Raw genomic sequence first — 20582 nt, 5'->3', positions numbered from 1 at the left:
CTTGGAACAGTGGCAATCACTCCAATGATGTGCTTACACAATTAAAGGGTTAGATAGATAGATAGATAGATAGATAGATAGATAGATAGATAGATAGATAGATAGATACTTAAGGCTATACATTGCATTTTACAATTAATATTATTGTATAATTGTACTGCTACTCTATTATTGTTGTTACTTTTTTATAATTATCACTATATTCTCATATTATATTATTATTTTTGATTATTATTTTATATTATAGTTAGTGGTATTCTCATTGCTATATTATTATTGCTATATTATTATAATACCTTATTATTATTATTTCATATTGTTTATTATTAATATTATTGTAGTATAGTTACTGGATTGTTATTCAATTATTTTGTTATTGCTATTATTATTATTATTATTATTTTAACCATTACCATTATTAGTCACTATTGATATTATATCCCTATCATCATCATCTTTATTATAATTGTAGCCAAATAACTAAAATATTCAGTATTCATAAACAATCCTCACAGAAAACTATCTACAATAGTATTTAGTATTTGACTCCCTGTCTACAATTTGCCCTGTCCTGTCAAAGTCATCTGTGTTGAAGTGCTCAGTGCCAGCTGTCATTGCTCCAGCTTAAACTACTGTCTTTGGGAAACCTTAAACATGTGAGCAATGTAGCCAGAGATAAAGAATTGTCTACAACAAAAATAACTCCATCATTAATTAGACCTATTATTAGCTAGATTCATGATATCAATGGTTCTGTCCGTCCTGTCTGCGTTTATATCACTATAGCTATAACAACCTGCTAACAATATATTATATCCCTTATTACATGTCCATGCAACCATAGATATTATATACGTATATTATGTCTATGCATGCACCGCTGCCTCCACCAGCACCGTTCCAAGATGGCGGCGCTGTAGACGCGTCCCTCCACAGTCGATGCGGCGTCTACGTATAATATGTCTATTGGCAAAGCAGCGTGATTGCAGTGCTTACTACCACCACTAGGTGTCACTGCCTTCCCAATAAACAAAATAATCAGAGCAAAACATACACACTGTGTAAGCATACTTTAAGATCCACTACTGTGATGCTGACGCTGAATTCTTTCCAGAATTTCTTGTAGACCGAGTTAAGTTCATGATGAAAATCTCAATTTAATATTAATATTCAACAAGTATAAGCAAAGCATGAACTAAACACTGAAGGAATTAAAAAGAGGCAAGTCTTTTTGAAGGTGGTTGATAATGTCTCCATCGATATATGATGAAAATTGAAAATAAAAAAAAATCCATTAGGGAATCTAATGGTTCTAAACTGGTCTGAACCCACGAACCCATTAATGACAATCTATGACCCAAATAATAATAATAATAATAATAATAATAATAATGAATATTTAAAGTGTAAAAATGATTTAAAAAAATAGTTGATAAATAGAAAAGTGTTTTAGCTTCTTTTAATCAGAAAGTGCATATCTGCAACACTGAATGGACTTTATCCACAAGTTGTAAAAATGTAAACAAAAACAATTCTGCAACATCAACATTGATTTTATACTTTAGTTTATATATATATGAAAAAAGGAATACGTAACAAATTACCACTTTAATAATAACAAGGGTAAATAAAAGTAATACTCCAACATGAATAAAACTTTACAAGCAGAGCACATGTTTGTTTTTTTTTTGTATTTTTCTTTTGTTTTCCTGCGAAGTGTGAACGAACCTGTACACGGGACTTAATGGTGCATTGGATTTATATGTGACATTAACAAAACGTTAACAAGTGAACATGTCTGCAAATGAAGAGATATTGAATAAGTAGTAGTTAGAACAAATACACTTCATTGACTCACCTCCCCTTCCCTTCCCTTCCCTTCCCTCTCCTGCATCCCTCCCACCCTCCCGGCGGCGGTGCATCCCCATCCCCCACACGGTGGACGTCTCTCCGGGTGAAAGCTGTCTTCCTAGCGCGACCGGCCCGACTAACCGCTGCTGCAGTAGAGCCATTCTGACCCGATCCGACGCTGAACACATTGAAAAATCTTCAAGACGTTCCTTGTTTCTCCTTCGCACTTCGGTGAGTCATCTACGCCGGTCTTTGTGGACGGTGTGCGTGTCCATGTTGATAGTTATTTTTCCTGTTTTTTTTCCTCCTCCTCCGTATCCCTTCAATTGTCCTCCGCCGTAGCTACAGCGGGGGGACTAGCAGGCTAGGCTAACAGCTAGCTTTAAAAAAAAAAAAAAAAAAAAAAAGAAGAAAAAAAAAGCATAGTCAAACAATAACGACGACTGTGAATAACTTTATCGCATCAAATCTGAATGGTTACATTATTAGCAGTTGGTTTCTGATTGTTTTGCTGTGTGAATCTTGTTTATTGTTACCCGAGCTTGATCGATATTTAGCGATGCGAGTAGCTTGTGCGGATGTGCTAAGCTAACCATAAGATAACATGAGTTGCACGGAGGACTGGCGCACGGCGCGCAGCTAGGTGAATGGATACTGACCGCCATGCTAACATGAGCTAATCTGGCAATAATTGGCAAGATGGCATCTCGTAGTTGTTATCTAGAAATCGGTTGGATTTCAAAATGGTGCCGTAAGCTTGTTTGAGTGTGTGACCATCTTTGTACGACCGCTGCGTTGCTTGCCATCTGTGGTATGCAATGTGCTGCCACTGTCAGGGTTAAATCACTAAATACTCGCCCCTGATACTTTGTTTTATAAGCAGTCGTCATTCCAACAACAGTGAGCAGTTGTGAGTGGACTTGTGCTGTTTTCTGCACGGTTTTGAGCGACATTAAGAGTAATAGACTCGCTGTCCAGAATGAAAAAGGGACGGCTTTATTGTATGCACACTGCATTTAGATCATCACCCAGGAGCCATAACAAAGCTGTGCTGGCATGAATTGAAGATACCAGCAACTGTATTCACCACAAAACTCCAGGTTCGTTTTTACTAACTGAGGCTGGTGGTTTAGTAATTTATATTTATATATATATTTAAAAAAAAAAAAAATTGCATTCCGATGTATCATTTTCTAGCGTTCAAACACAATGTCTCAGGACCTTTGTTACCCTCAGGGTTATTAAACTCAAGGTGACATTACACAATAATAATAATAAAAATGCACATTTCTATTGTTGTAAAACATCCAAAAACATAGTTACATGTATTAGCCAGCATTGTTGTCATTTTCTTAATTATTCTAATGACTAGTTAGTGTCAGGATAATTACACGTGTTTCCTTTAAAAATGGCTTTTGTAAAACATTGTGTTGGTTAATAATAGGGTGTCCGTTGCATCTCTTTTAGCTTCCGATACAATAAAATTGGACAATATCAGCATGGATCATACAAACAGTTGATACTAATTTTTATAGTGTAGATTGTTAGAAAAGCTTTGATCAAGTGATGATTCTCAAACAGAGAACAATAGTTAGCTAAAACTGACCCATTTATTATTCAAAGTGTCTATTGATACGGAAACGTATTAATAGCCTCTGGGACCATGAGTACGTTTTCTGCGTTTTCCGGGTCGTCTAAGGCGCCACGCTCAAGGATCCTTCCTTACGCTAACGTGGGTTTGAATCCCACTTTTGTCATATATATTTTTTCATTTTAACATATTTAACACGGCAATTTCCACCTTTAGAAATACATATATGGAAAAAATAAAAATTTTAGGGTATTTCCTCGGTTAGGGCAAAAAAAAGGGTTAGCTAAAAATAAATAGGAGGTAAAATAAAACTGACGGAACTTTTAAGTTGCATGGTGCACCTATCACGTCACCTAAACTGGCCAATGAGGGGCGCTGCGTATGAATAGCCACTGCCTTTGTTATTAACCAATAGGTTATATATATATATTCTACAATTTAATGAAAAAAAACCCCTGAAAAATAACCTTGATGAAAAACAAACAAATTATGCGTCGGAGTGCTTATATCGGAGAGTTTAGATGCAGGCTGATATAATCTAACACTCCTTTTTGCCTATATCTGGCTGTTATCAATATCGGAATTGGACACCTTTGTTACTTTGCCCAGACTTTTCATTCCAAAGTAGGAATGTCTGGATGTTACAATAGATCAAAGGAATGAGAAAGACAAGAAAAAAATTTAAGCAAACAGCAAAATTAAAAGCAGTATGGAAAAGAAAATCAAGCAGTCGTGTGTTGTTATTTTTTACAAAATATACATTGTAAATTGAAAATATTAATTAGTTTAGTTTATATACTACATTGACATTTTGTACATATTTTTTTTGTCGATGTCATTCTGAAAAATAGTTCAAATGAAGCTCCTTTATTTGACGACATCACTAAGCACTGAACATTTGAGATGTCTAGTTGAATAAAGGAGAAACCACATTCGTTGGATGAAGGATCATTGAAGCACAAGGACAACAGCCCTCGCTGAGGGGATGTCGTCAGTGGGTTACATTTTAGATTTTGATAATAACTAATGTATTAGGACAAGAAGAGCAGTGATGCTAAACTTAACACTGATTAAAATGCTCACTCAATGTGCCAGAGGAAGTGTGTGGGTTTAGAGCTAGTTTTGGCATGTGTCTGGTGTATACTCATGTATATGAATGGTGGGCTGTACACTGCTGCAATAAAACCGTCAGATGATTGAAAGCTGGAGTCTGTAAATGTCTGTGGGTTTTATAAGAGACTGTTGTCTTTTCAGCACTTTAGTCCCGTGTGGTTTAGACCACTTAATGATTTGTTCATCAGCGAGCTGGTAATGAAATGCTTTTAGGCGTCAGCTTTCACAGTCCTCTCAAGCATCTTCACCTTGACCTCCTCTGTTTTATGGGCAATTTTCCTCTTTCTATGGCTTGTTCAGGGTAAAAACAAGTATTTATTTTTATGATTGTATTTAAGCTTGAAAAGTGAGTTTTGATATATTTGGTTATTATAATTACGGTTCATCTTTGAAAACACCTGAAAGCAAAAGCATATGTTAACCTCTGTGCCCAACGTAATGTTTTCAAATTAGGGCTGGGCGATATACCAGTTCATACCGAATACCGGTTTATATTTTTGTTATGATATAAATTTTTAATAAATAAATAAATAATGTTTATTGGTGTATTTGATTGCACAACATTTGGAACGCTGCGCCGCGTTTCAGTCAGGACCTCTTTCATGGTTGCACGTCTAAATAGAAATGTAAACAGTAGCACTCTGGTGTTGGTTGCGGTGTAAATGGATAAACGGTTAGCTTAGCATGTCGGGCGGAAAGGCACAAAAAGGATCGCAATTTGTAATTCCTGTAACACGGAAATAAGTCCTGGTGGAGCTACAAACAAAACATTACCTTATTCACCAAAAGAAACCACCACACCACTGTGTATACAGCATTTGAAGCTAGAAATCAAGCTAGAGCTAAGCTAGCGGGGCAAAGAGCCAGTGGTTGTTGCATGCGTGGATGCCTTAATAACAGACGGAGTAGGGCTGTGTCTCATTGTAGCTTGCATTACTACTAGTGTGGAATTATTCTACAATATTCACTCATCATGACAGTAAAAAAGAGCATCCTAAGTCAATCTACTGCAGTAATTCATCTCTCAACCAGGAGAAAATGCTGTGAACACCTGATTATGCATGAAAAAAAATACAGTGAAACCGTTAGACTGAAAAATAACTTGATACACAAATTTGGTCATACCGCCCAACCCTACTGTATCTCAAATATAAAACTAGAAGATGTTTTGTTTTTGCTAGTAGTAATTCCTGTTAGCATTTATTTATGTTGTCATTTTTATTTAGTTAGTAAACTTTGCAAGCCTATTATCCAGATTACTCATCAATTATTTACAGAGTGATCCGTCACTTTGGTTATTAAGTAATTAGACTTTAGAATGTTCTTTCAAAACAAAAGCATAGGCATCCATAGCCTTTTTATTTAGGATAGGATGGCCTACTATGTAATTACAATTACATAGCACTTAGTTATGTATTGAGGCTGTAAATAAAAAAAATTACACCCCATGCAGAGTTGATACACAAGACATTAATGACAAAATAATGTATATTCAAACAGTGTTTGAAATAGTCTGTACTAGTTGCTTTATTTCGTCATGACATTTAGCAACCTTAAAAAACTCATCTCACCACCTACATCTTTATTGAAGTTGAACTTTAATAAAGGCTTATTATCAGGGGTGGCTCCATCTGCACAGTGATCAGCGCTTAAAGGGCACATATACAGTGTCGTTATGGGAGACATTGTGATTTCCTTCATTAGAAAATGCTTTGATGTTTGTCATACTGCACCTGTTTTCATTGTATTCATCCAAATCAATACACTCACACTGCTTGAGTGCAAAGTACTGTTACTTTATAATCATTGAAAACATTTTATGTTCTTGGTCAAACAGTGAAACTGTTCTTCATTAACAACATAAATGAATGATTATTCTTAAGAGCAGGTGCTTTCATAGGCTGTACAAAGGCTGGGGAGACTTTTCTTAGCTTACTCCAAAGTGTGATGTGAATACAAAACAAGTGTGAATGAATATCTTTTCATTTTCAGTATTTTGACTTTAGCCATGGAAGGATAAAGCTTAACCCATTTCCACCTAGATTTTTTTAATTTTGTTTTTACTTTTAAAAACAGTGAAGCACATGGAGAACAAACAAACTTGCAGGCTGCCAGAGGCATCTAGTTGTGAGGCAAATGCTCACTACTTTGCTAAATGTTTTAGAGTAGACACGCCCATCCGCAACCTACCACCCTTTTTCCTTTTGTCAAACTTCAGATGACACCTTTTTTGCAAAAAAGTTCTTTATCGAAGAGTGTGAAAGGCATGCATAAAGTCAGTATGAGTGTAAAATAGTCTCAATTGAAATACCAACATGTGAAGTGATTTTACACAACATATGTTTATGAATTCAACTTGTACTGCCTAAAATATTTTTGGCTGCTCTACAAACCTGTGAGTAACAGCACAGGAAAAAAAGACAGTTTCTGGCACTTTAGGTTAGGGGATCCATTTCAGCATCAGTTTACTCTTTTTCATTTTGTTTCTGTGTCTTTCCTTAATCAGATGTGATTACTGGCTATTAATCTTCCTGAAATCAGGCCAAACATGCTTAATACCGTTAATTGAGTTACCTATTCTAATTGATTTCATATTTCTCCACTGTAGAAGTGCACTGAAGGCACGCAATGAAATCACATGACTTTGCGTGAGATGTGGCGCCTGTTTATTTGCTAAAGTTGCTACACATTAGGCCACTTATTTATGGTGAAAACTTGTGTAAAATTTAGAAATTTTGTATAGAAAAATAACAAATGTATATATTAAAAAAAACCAAAAACAATACAAACAATATCGACATTTCTGTCAGGAAGTGAATTCCGTTTTCTACAATCACTGAAATTTGCAGCCTCTCTAAATGCTGGGTACAGCATAACTTCTGTGAAATGAATTGAGAGGACTTGGGGAGTTGTCTTACACAGCTGTAAATGATCTGTTGTGAGTCTGCTAGCATTAGTTGAAGCACATTTAGGACGAGTTGTTCTGTTTTTCTGCTGTTGAAACTGCAGTATCGTTCTCATCCGAGCCAGTCTGCTCAACTGTCAGGAGAACTATCATCTGAGTAGTTAAATGGTAAACTATTATCCTTAAAAATACAATTTATTAAATTAGGTTTTGTCAACTTAAGCCATTAGCCACACATACCGTATCATTTGGGTTTGGCCACGCTGAACCTCTTCCCTGCTACAAATGGTAAGCGTTGCCTAGACCTCATTGTCCAACCATCAGAAGATCCACTTGTATCTTTGGTGTTTCAGCAATAAAGCTCCAACTGTTGAATGAACGTAATGGTGTTCAGCATTCAGTTTGGAACCTGGTGCTGGCTATGGCTGGACACTGACAGCTTCAGTATCATACATTAGCTGTATAAGCCCTGCCCTGCCCCCAAAGGCCTCTATCTTTAAAAATACTGACCACCACTCTACCCTGATAAATCCACTCTGGATTAGAGCTGACGCATATTTCCGGGGATCGAAACAAAGACGGTGTGAAAGTTCTCACTTCTAACGGCTATTGTCGTTTATGGAAGTGCACGTACCAACACCAGATGTTCAATTAATTGTCTTTTTATTGTCTAACACTTGCACAATAGTTGAAGCAAAATTGTACATTTGGTCAGTCTTCTTTTAAATTTAAAAAAAATAATCAGAGTTAAAAACCATTCCACTTTTGTTTGCTTTCATTTGGAAGAGGAAAAAATGTTCCTTAAAATTTTCCTTTTAAAAGCCAGTTGTTTTCTTACTAAAAGCTATCTAACTCAGGTGATTGTTAGATCGTAGTGGATGTCAGCTAGTGCTTTGGATATGTAAGAATTCATTGCGCAAATAAACGCATCCTTATGCGTTATGCATACATGGTCATGAGGCAATCAAACTTTTAAAGCCAGTTACATTGTTTTTCTTCTGTATGTCGTGTTGCCCTTATTGTTTACGACTACAACAGAAAGTCGAATAATTCCTAGCTAGCATTATGCTCCTACTTTATTTCCTCGCGACTGATCTTTGATCTAAGGGTATCTGCGTGTGTGAGCATGTTTTCCACTGCAGGTGAGAGGTGTCACAAAGAAAATGGGATATGGATAAAAGGTGAATCTTATCCCCACAGGCAGAGTAGCAGCGAATCCAACTGTCATTTACGTTGGTCGGGCATCTGTGACAAAGTGCATGCACACAAAGCTTTACACAGGTTTTTGCTGCAGGCTGTCATTTTCTTACTTATGTCTGCACTTGTGATTTATAGTGCTTTTTGTTAAGTTGCTGCAGTACTTAACTGTTCATTAACACAAAATGGGAAGCTTATCGGAGCATCCATCTTAAATCAATACAGGCTGTTGCATCGGCCAGCCCACAAATGGTACTACTAGGAACATTGAATTGGTTGTGGGTGTTTTGGTCAAAACCCACCAAGACTAATGAAGATCCACAACACCTTCTACCACACAAATCAGGGTCAGAATATTTCAGTTATATTTTGTTATAAATAGTTCAACTATGTCCAAACTATGAGCTACACTTGTGACTTAACACTACAAAAAAATGTAATTTCAAATAGGGATAGACCGATATGGGTTTTTTAGGGCCGATGCTGATACCGATTTTTTTCCCCATCAGAACGGACTGCCAATTTTCTTGAGCCGATACTACTTTTGCTCCCTCAATTTACATCATAAAAATTACACAATGATGATAACAAATGTATAAATTTAAAAAAAAAAAAAAGGAACATTTATTGAAATTAACAAAGGTAAGGTAGAATGACAAGTAAAAAATATTTAACAAATATTAAAAACAGGTGATGTAAAAAATATTCCTGCTCTCTGTAAATAATGCAGATCGGCGAACGCATCATGCCGATACATGTAAAAAACGCAAAAATCAGTCGATAATATCGGCCGATGTATTGGTCTGTCACTAATTTCAAATGTTTGCTTTAAACTTTCAAAAGGAAAGTATCTTACTAACTGGATAGTTGGACTATCCACTCTTTATAGAAAAGGACAGTGACTCAGGGCAGCTGAAGTAGCAATTTGGGATTTTAGGTTGGCAAGATGAGATGTAACTATGCAGTCTGTTGGCTGAAGAAGTTGCCAAAAGTACAGATTGACCTTTGGATGTCAGCTAAAACCTTACTCATGTATTGGTCAGCAACCTTTCGTACCAACTCAATGTCTACTCTGCCTGTAGATGGCTGGCCTACATCTTTGAAAAGTAAGCTTGTACCAATGTATGAAAGTCTCTGTTTGCCCGTGGACTTCAGCCACTGGAGCCACCAGTTTGTCTGGTCACAGATTTTGTCACACCACCTGTCTACGACTTAGGGCATAATGACAGCCACTGTCTCTCACAAATGAGCTGGTGTCTTCAACTTTTTATATATAAGCCTGCAATTAAAATTCTTCTGTTTTTTCTTAATTAGAAAAAAAAATCACGACAGATCCCCTTTAAACTATGCATTGACTTAAATGTTAGTCAGTTTTAAAGTATGTTTTAGATACCATGTTTATTCAAATGCAATATTTTAGAATATGTTTTATCAATTAATTGTTTGTGTTGCATAAAACGCTGTGGCTTGTAGTTTGTGGAGAAAATGTGGTGCTTCACCAGCAATACAATCTCTTATCAAAAGTGTATATCAAAAACTACCTATTTTTTTGGGAATTGAATTACCATTTGCTTTTTCCTCATTCCAACAGGTAATTTGTTGTCATGTCATCTGACTTGAGTTATTACAGTTATATTTTTCATTTCCACAAAACTACATTTTTATTGCTAAAAGTGCCAGAATAAAACCAGTAAAGACCCATAAGAGTGGTGTGCTTTGTCCCTGTTGAATGTCGTGGCCTAATTTAACAGGAGACAATGCTCTTGAGCATGTCTTGTCTTCACTTGATGATTTCACCGAGACGCCGGGTGAAGCTATAGAGATCTCCATAAATGAATAATGTTAAATCCTATTTTTGCTTGAAATCATTTTCATTTTCAGCAGGGTGCCACCTAATCTGAGAGCACAGACCGATGAGATGCGTGACTGATGAGGCAATTTCTGAGAAACAGAATACACGAGGAACAGGGGAGATGCTGTCCCAAAGTGCGTAGAGTTGTCCTAGATCTAAAATAGCTCGTCACTGAAAGGCAGCCCTCATTGTGTAGAAGGTGTGGATTCAGGGATTCCATCAGACATTTTAGCACTGAAACACAATGGATTGGTTCTGATAGATATCATCGCATTGTGTGGGAGCAGGAAGCAATAATCTGACCCTGAATGAAACCTGTTTGTTAGATGTCTTGTTGGTTTGAAATAAAGGCCATGAAAACCTGTTACTGTGATGAGCTCTGACCTGTGGGTTGTTGGAAACAGTATTAACATTATAAGATGCTTGTCCGAGCGTTCCCTTTAAATAACACCTTAATTTCAAAACATGATTGGTCACTGACAATTGAAAAAGACCATTCCAATCATATCGGTCTTGAATTATTTTTTAAGAGCTGTTTTTGAGATCTTTGGTTTTATTTCTTGTGGAAAATAGTGTCATTAAATATTGCATACCTATATTCAGTGAACGTAATATGAAAGACATCCACATAATTGCCTCCATACCATGCTAACATTTATCAAACCTTAATTAACTTAGTAGATACCCCACTGTATCTATGTAGGGCTGCAGTAAATGATTATATTAATAATCAATTAACATATACATTTTTAACTGGTTAATCATATCAGAGAAATTACACGTTTTGCGCTCTTTATGGTTCTTGATCTTATTTCATAACTAACATTTACGTGACACAAAAATCCTTTTGAGTTCTTTTTTTGCTTGGAATATAATAATTTCACATGATCCTTTAAACAGGCATTACTTAAATATAGGCCGCCTAATAAACAACATTGCCTAAATAAGCACATCCACAGTGCTAAATTGAGGTTGATTTTTTCCCAAAAGTGAATGTTAACAATGAAATTTCACATTTAACTTAAAAAGTAATTTTATATTTTTAGGTTTGGATAATGGGCAATGCTTGTAGCTATGTTTTAACATCAATATCTGTCAGGTGCTTGTTATTGCTATCTATTTATAAGTGTTTTAAAAAGTATCTATACAATAAAGATTACATTTGAAAATTTATTTTATTGTTTTTCATATAATAACACAAAAAACATTATGTTTTGTAACATTTAAAATTACAAAGGCTACATGTGATTGATTCTGTTCCTCGGAGCCAAATACAGCTGAACGGTCTCTGGTTAAATGCCCTCATCACTGAGGAGGCTAAATCCCAGACACATCTGTTTTTCTAGGTTCGCTTTATTTCTATATGCAATTAAATTGACAAACTTGCCGTTTGTATTGTATTGTTGTTTTTGACTCATAATTACACATATATCTCTGCCTTGATTTAGAGTAAACATGTTTTGCAGAGAAACTGAACCTGTTCGTAATGTCCTTGGAGTCTTTTCTGGTTGAGGTGCTGCTATGAAAAGCTAACGCTGCATGGCCTTGAACACACCACACAGTGCTGTCACTTTCCTTAAGTGTATAGTAGGGCTGGGCGATGCAGATATTTTGATATTGTCCCTCAAAATGGTGATATAAACTCATTATGTTTTTTTTTTATCAATATGATGTTTTAAGAAAAACACTACAGGGTCAAAGTCACTGGAGAAAAATTCCACAAAAGCCATTTTATTTATCATCAGCAGCACAATATCAACATTTTGTGTTACTTTTGAATTTTTCTCTAATTATTGAGTAAATTCTGTAATTTGGCTTCTTTCAGGGCAGGTCTGAGTTGCTGAATTGCTGCAATGTTTTTATGCCATATCCAACTATCCAGTGTGTGGCCCCTTTAAGACAGTCACAGGCCTAAACCACTGCGCACACATAAAAGAAAAATAGTATAAGCAGTTATTTTGTGACACAAGGTTGAAACCGATGTGTTGTCATCAAGCTCTACATAAGCATAATAACGAGCCATTCGTGTTGGAGCAGGGACACATCTAAAAGTGTCAGGAATCAGGCCCTCGAGTACTGGAGTTCCCAACCCCTGTTATATAACCTATCCATTTTGTTTGTTTCTTTGTTTGTTTTCAATATTTTTAAACCATCCAATATTAGGATTTTCTATCTTTGTTTAAAAAAGTTTGAGAAGTGGAAAGGGTTTGTCAATTTGGGTTGCAACTTTAACAAGTGTTTTATACCATCCATGCACGTACTTTTAAACAAAGCCAGCAATATCCTGAAGGAAGTGTCTATTTGTACAATTGCCTTACGGACAACCCGGGACCGGTGCTATTGGTACAGTTACCGAAGTACAAGTACATAGCATCTTAGGGTTAGGTAATAACCCATTATCGCAACAATTTTTAGTTTTAGGATTAGGTTAGGGTAAGGTTTTGTCTTGGCCACGTGACCTAAACTGGTCAATGACAGACCTAGCACGTGACCTAAACTGACCAAATAGGGGCACTGTGTACGGATAGAATGTCGGTATATTGATACGTTAACCGTATAGATAGCCACTGCCTACTTTGAACAAAGGATATACTGGTATGTATGAAGAAAGTAGCTATGCCATTAGGGTGTTAGTTTGATTTGTGCAAAGACAAAGGAATTGTTCAGAGAAGTAAGCACGTCAGGCAAGTTTTTTGGATTCTGCCTCTCAGCCAGGTTTTTTGGTCACACATGACCCAAATTAAAACCTTTCCTTCTGCATTCTTAAAAAAAGAGCTGCTGGTTTCTGCTCTCTGCCATGCTGAAGTGTGATAACGCCCACTGCTTTTGATTTGTTGCCTAAAGAGTAGCTGCCTGGTGTGGTATTATGTGGGAGGAGAGAGTCAGTGTGGGGGCTGTGTAGTGTTGTACATGTTCTCCAGGAATGGTAGCTCTTTGTGTTTGTGTTGGTGAGGTTTATTCTTTCACAATCTTTCCACCCTCCCCTTCCTCCACCCTCATTATTACCTCTTTCTCTCCCCTCGGGCTTCGGTAGTCTCCCTTTATGGAGAGGAACCAACATTAAGGTTTTGACTGGCAGCTCACATCAAGGTTTTCTAATGCTGTAATGCTGAGTGTTTGTAAAACCTGGACTTTTGATAACCTTAAGAATTTATTAAAGCAGTCTGCGTTAGCAGCTGTTCTGGCTAGTTGGGCTGGTGTTCTTTTTTTCTATGGCTGTTAAACATTAGTCAAAACGTATTGCTCCATAACAAATGTGATATTAAAATGAACTTAGAGTTTAGAGTCTACATAAGGTTTCTTATATTAAGAATAAATCCACAGCTTCTAGATTTTATGTATATATTTCCCCATGGTTTTCATCATGCTGCTACAGACAAGCTAATGCATAGCATGCAGCCAAACATGTAGTCATTAGTTTGTCATAAAATTAACTGCATTGGCTGTCAGTTGAGAAACCAAAACGCATGTCTCATGTAAACATCACCTCCCTGTCCATCCAGATCACATGATTTATCAACGACAGAAGCAAAACTGCAAAAAAGGACACCAACTGTGGGATATATTATTTGTAAAGTAGCTTTTACGAAACACTAGCCTTAATTCATCCACCAATATACTAAAGGAGCATTCAGTGGTCTGTCAATTCTCCTGCTGTAATGATGCATTCACAGGCTCATTGACATGCACATAGAGTACAATAAGACCTACTGAAAGCTTGCTTCATGTCTGCATGCATACTTGAAATATTGTCACAGATTTTCTTTTAATAATGATAAATGACTTTTTTGTAACTTGCAGATTATGAACCATGATCTATAGCTGTAGTCGTTTTATATTGGAGTTTAGTATTTCCCGTTAGACGTCCATTGGCTACTTGATCATTCTCACGCAGTAACAACTTCAAGCTGCCAATTTATTGATAAGCTGATTGGCAACAAACGGTAATGGAAGGGTAACCTGTGATACAATATGTGATGCATGGTTCATGGTACTGATATTATCAAGTTAGAGTGATTTCACGATAATAGATATATTACAAGAAACACAACAATGCATATCTGTTTCAAAGATAAAAAAAATAACCACAACACTGTCAAGTACAGAATTTCCGAGTAAATCTACTGCGATACAGTGTCAGTTTCACAGAAGTAACACATACTGAGATGAACACCTAACAAAAAGTGGATAAAGTAAAAAGTTTAGTGTCTTTTAAAAGTCGAGACAAAACATCATGGCTTTCTATCTGATTTAAATAATTAAATTCCACTTTCAATCTCACTCTTTTTTTTTTTTTTAATTTTTTTTTTTTATGTACATGTTTTCCCCCAATGTGCGGAAGGAGGACAATTATTGCCATATCGGTTTGTTTGTCCCACCCCTTTTGGGAACTAATCAGAGTGAATACTAGATTATTTTTATTGCAGTGTCATATTCAAAGTGTTTGTATTTTATTTATGAGTAAGAAGATATTTAAAGGAGGTAGCAATGCATTTAAAGAGATTAAATAGTTGTAAATGTAAGCGATTGCTTGACAAAGCCTCCAAGAGATTATATAGGAAATGGTAGATCTGAGGAAAGAACAAGATTGTTCAGGAATAGATCTGATGTTGCAAACTTATGATGAATTGTGACCCATGGGACCTTCGCATTTCTTACAATCTTAATAACTGGAAAAGTGTGTGGATGCAGGGAGTCATCTTAGTTCATTGTTTTCACAATATTTTCTCAATATAAAGTGTCATGCATGTGGATTCTCACCTGGTACTAAGCATGTTTACAAATGTACATTTGTCGTTGTCTTTGTACCAATTATAATCTGAAGTCTAGCATGAAGTTTTTTAGTCTTTTAGTTAAAAAGGAAGTCGAGCCTAACGGGACTAATACTGCGTTCACACCGAATGCGTCTTCTGCGGCACCGGTTGCGTCTGCCGCACGAAACGTTTCGCAGGATCAAAAAATGTCCCCATTCGCTTCATATGCACGTTTGAAGTGAAGCCCCACCCACCAGCGACACATCCAACTCGGTGAGTTTCACTGCCTGCTGAAGCAAGGAGTTCCACTCCTTTTTCTCCCCTCATAAAGATAAACCACCAGTGAAAAAAGCCGGTGTGATTAGCGGCTAATGCTGTCCTAGCTCAGTGCCGACTTTCAAAGATGAAAACGACCCGCTACCTCCTCGCTGATTCTCCTCCACGCCAAATCCTTCCTGGTACGGTCCCGGTTATAAAGGCCATGTCATACAGCTCCAGGTGGTCACACACAGCTTCTACTCCATGGTTGAACGGGTGAACAGACCGGTGTCCGTGTTGACGACCTGAGGTCATTGTCAACAAAGACTTTAATTGGCTTTTGTCATGCGAAACAGTCGCAGGAGTTTATTATTTTCAACTCTTGTGAATGTGCGAATATGAAGAAAAATCGAGAGGGCACTAGCACGGTCAACACTCTTGACGCGCGGATCAGACCGCACCGCCGCACTGGAAAGATTTTGCCTCTCGGCCGCATCTATCCATTGACTTTGTATGTAATCTGGACACACAAACATTCTGTGACGCATCCTGTGTGAACGCAGCATTAAGGTGAAACTCTCATCACATGCATTTCTACCCTTCTTGGACCCTCACTTACACCATCATTAAACTCACTGCTGTGGCCTCTTGTTTTTCTCTCTAATTCACTTTTCTTCACCTTGTTCTGCACTCAGACACACTGAAACAAAAGAGTCTGCACCATCTCCTGCTACTCTATTCATTATTCTGCTTTGTGTAGTTTGTGTGTAAGTGTGTTTAGAGACAAGGACCTCAGGGTCAGTTTAGCCACCTGTCTATGTGTTAATGGGCTTTGCACCACTATAGGTGTAGTTTGATTAAAGCTTTGTTCCCCACATTCTTTTTTACTCATTTGTCTTGTAACAACGGCTGTGAACATCCATGTCCTTTTTAAAGAAGTATCTAAATTTTACTAGTTCGTCTGCCTTTAGGACAGATAGAGTTGGGTTTAAAAAGATAATTATTAACCAATTTCATTTGAATATACTGCACCAAATTAGTTTGTTTCTACTATTTAGAAAATGAAATCTTTGAGAATCTCTTCCATATTTAAGTAAAAAGGCTACTGTGCCTAAAATAATCCTTAACTAATTTGCGAACCAAATCTGGCCTTTATTAATCTAATCCAATAGATTTGGGAATTCTGAATCGATACCCAGCTCTGTTGTTAAAACCTTTTTAAACCATGTGCTTCATAGACTCAAACTACTCGGGTATCCAAACCCATCTCAACATAAGTAAGCAAAAAGAAACTGAGTAACCATTTTTATTTAAATAGAGTTTTGGTCTTTTTATGAAGCATGGATTGCTGCAGAATTGAAAGAAGATAAGGAAAGGTATGGACCAAGCTCAGACAGACACACTGGGGACTGTGGAGCACCTGCAAGATTAAATCCCAGCCAGAGATTTTGTGCCGTAAATGAGTTCTCCTTTGTTTTCCCACTTATCCTGGATATGATCAGAGTGCTACACAGCGTCTACCCTCCCTGCACAGGTTGCCAATTCCTCCTGGACATTTAGAGACACAGACATTTGCATTTACACATATACTGTATTAACACCAATGTTTAGCACTCAAATGACCAGTATCATATGTTTTTAGACTGAAGCAGGATATGTAAGCACAAGACATTTAAAAAGCAGAGGTAGCCTGAAAGCTCTTCATCACAAGAATTCCAACAAATATCTTGTTAAAATGGAACTAATATGTTCCGAAGCTATTTCAGGAACCGAGAGGAGTCACTGGCCGAACCCATCACCTCTGTTTTATAAATAATAAACTAGAGGAAAGCACACAAACGGGTTTGATTCTCTTAGAGGAAACCATTGCTCTGGGTATTTTTCACAAATAAATGTTTCTGCTTCTTAAAGAAAGTAGGAAGAGTTGTTAACCTTTTCCATAAACAATGATTTGCTTGTCTTTATTTTAACTAGTATGTTGGTCTGAAAGTAATGGGCATACTAATTACTAGATGTAGTGAAAGCAAATGGATATTGAACGCAAGTGGAGCAGTGGGGAATAATGAAAGGAGCAAGCAGTGCTTGAGGAAGATATTCCGGCACAGATGATGCCCACATTAATAAACAAAGCACTTTGAGAAGTGCCCTACTGTACCTTAATCAATCCTCACTGGACGGAGCAGCTTCACAAAATGAAATTGTCAGATGAACTGACTCGCACACACATCCTCACTGTCTACACAGATGCACGTAAACATAAAGCCCTTTCATCAAACATGTATTATTAAAGCAGATGTGTAAAAAGCTGGTGAAAAGCTGCATCTGACACTTGTTTATGTTAACGATATTGGGGTCAAATACTATTTTTAGTTACAATTACATCTTCAATTATCCATGTTCAATTGCACCTTAATTGTGATTACGTTGACTGGCATTTTTCCAAATACAGTTAAATACAAGTATTTTCTCCGTTCATAATTACTAAAGTTAAATTACAATTAATCACAATTACTGAGTGAAATAGAGAACTCAATAAAATGTAACCTTCCACTTGTTAGTAATGCTGAAAGATTAACCTTAATCGTATTGAGGTTTTCACTACTGCGATAACCTAACCTCAGATGCTGATGGTTTTTCTTTTCCGTTTCCATCATTTGAGTGATATATATGTGTTCACCATTCAGAATTTGCCGAGAACGGCCTTCCTGGGCTGCTGGCCAATCACAGATGGTTACAGGACACAAGCTTGTATGCGCTGCAGCGAGTCTCAGTGAGTGCGTAACAACAACTACACTAGGGCCCTATTACCCATGTTAACGGAATCGTGGACGGAATCACGGAATCGACCAATGAAATCGGAATTTACTGTTCAACACGTAAATGGACAGAATCAAGTTGAAACGCCGTCCTCGTGAGGAAAAGGATGCTTTTTTATGGGGAGATGTTTCTAGGGACAGCTTATTAGGTGCATCGCCCTCCCCCCTCCCGTCCTGGCCATTTCAGACACAGTCTAAACGAACAGAAACACCGTCTAAATTGTCGAAAAACTAGTCAAATCATCACTACTAAATACAGAGCCGACCAGTGCCCGCTTAACTTTAACGTGTCTGTAAAGCTCCATCCGTTTCTCATGTAGCGCTGCATCGCTCTGTGAAAACATGATCAGCTTTAATCAGTTTCGCCTGCTCAGAGACCAGGGATTGTAGAGTCTGAAATATTGTATGATGACTTCTAATACTGTCAAATATTCTGACCCCTAGTGGTGAAATAACTGACGCATCCTTGTGTCCATCTATTTTTGTGTAATCATTACGGTCTGGAATGATGTCATCAGGATCATTTAAATTAGGTTATTTTTAAATTAAGTTGATCAAAACTTAAACAATAAACCTGATCAGATTCAGCAAACCATTGATCCCTGAGAGGGAACTGGGTGACATTAATGCTGCTTTCATACATTTTTATATGACATGAATAATTAAAAATGAGTTGTCAGAATAATCCATGTCAGTATAACTTATATCTACCTTTTAATTGTATCTTGTAACATACATTTTTGTTTAATTATTTATCAGTATTTATGTCGCTTCCTCACATGATTTAAGAACTACCGTAATATAACCGGAAAATGTGATTAATATTTCTAAAAATAAAAACAATTTTTTTTTTTTGATTAATGTCGAAAACACGTAATTTGGGAAAAAATAAAATGGAATAAAATGCATGTGCATTTAAATATATAAAATATTTTTCAAAATTATAAATCGATCAAAATTGCAATATCTGTCATAAAAATATCACAGCTAGGTTTTTTGTCAAAATCGTGCAGCCCTACTTGTTAGGCTTCCTTATCAATGAAAATATTGGTATTAATATTTTTGATGTGGGCGTCTGAGCCTTTTTTCTGTCAGAATACCCCTCTATTTAAATTATTTTTTAATGCTAAAATGATTCTCAAGAGAACTAATGGGTAAACTTCTTATGAAACATATTTTAATCATTATTAACTACTGTACGTATGTGTAAGCCATAGAACTGTAACATGGTTCCCCGGGTTTGTGTTTGATGAAATTGTAATTGACAGTTTATAATAGAATTCTTGTGCCAATTGCAAAGTAAATTATCTGAACTTAATTACAATTCGATTACAACTACAACAGCAAGAGTTTTATTCAATTACAATTACACATATAATTATGTCATTGCAATTAATGATCAATTATATATTTATAATTGACCCTAACCCTGGCTCCAATTATGTCTAACACATGTAATTGTGTTTCCACCGTAAGTATCCCCCGCCACAAAGTGTAAGGGGGATATAGGTTTGAGCTCCGTCCGAGTTAGCTTTTCTTAGAAACTGTTTAAGATACAATAGATATAATAACAAATTCATTGTGTGGCTTCACCATATCAATACCTTGATGGAGTTCGAAAATGAGAAGCGTGCAATTACTTTTTTCGGAGTTATTGCCCTTGTTCCGTTTTTTTTACTCTGTTCGAGGTATCTTCATAGGGGACAGCTTTTCTTAGAAAACGTTTAAGATAATTAGTAATTTTATATTCTGATGTGATAATATTTTTTTATGTATACATCTAAGTTAGATTTAGGACATTTAGGAAAAGGTTGTGAGTTGTAATGAGGACCAATCTGGCGGGAGATGTTGATGACTGTCTTTTTGTTGTGTTTATGGTGAACGAGTGGGTGACGTGTGGAGTACTTGTCTGCAGAGGCTCACTTACAAACCAGACTGAACCGGCCTCCTTGCTGCCCTCATAAATTCAGCCCCATCGCTCTGAGAAGCCACACTAAAAAGCCACACACATACACGTACACACACACACACATGAACTCTGATAACACAACACATGCACCTCTGCTTTCATCCCTTGTTCCACAAGCGTCCGGCTGTGCAGTGGGTGCTCATGGGCACTGGGTCATGCTTACTCGTCGGTGCTAAACTCAGCCCCCTTTCTACTTTTTTTTCCTTTTTTTTTTTCAGTTCTCCGTTGTGTTTTGTTGCTTGCTGTGTCTCGCACTCGCAAGAGTGTTTTTTCATT

The 20582-nt window shown here is 36.8% G+C and overlaps 1 protein-coding gene across 3 annotated transcripts in view; it reads left to right on the top strand.

The window, feature by feature from the left end:
- Positions 1 to 1928: 1928 nt before the first annotated feature.
- fam168a (family with sequence similarity 168 member A) overlaps positions 1929 to 20582 on the top strand; it is a 32721-nt gene continuing 14067 nt past the window's right edge. For all 3 annotated transcript variants that reach the window (XM_028465118.1, XM_028465117.1, XM_028465116.1), the window contains exon 1: positions 1929 to 2082. The gene's annotated coding sequence lies outside the window, so the exon portion shown is untranslated. The remainder of the gene's footprint in view (positions 2083 to 20582) is intronic.

The sequence above is a fragment of the Gouania willdenowi genome, chromosome 13, assembly GCF_900634775.1.
Source record: "Gouania willdenowi chromosome 13, fGouWil2.1, whole genome shotgun sequence".
Lineage (NCBI taxonomy): Eukaryota > Metazoa > Chordata > Actinopteri > Blenniiformes > Gobiesocidae > Gouania > Gouania willdenowi.
This window is presented reverse-complemented; position numbering and strand designations above follow the sequence as displayed.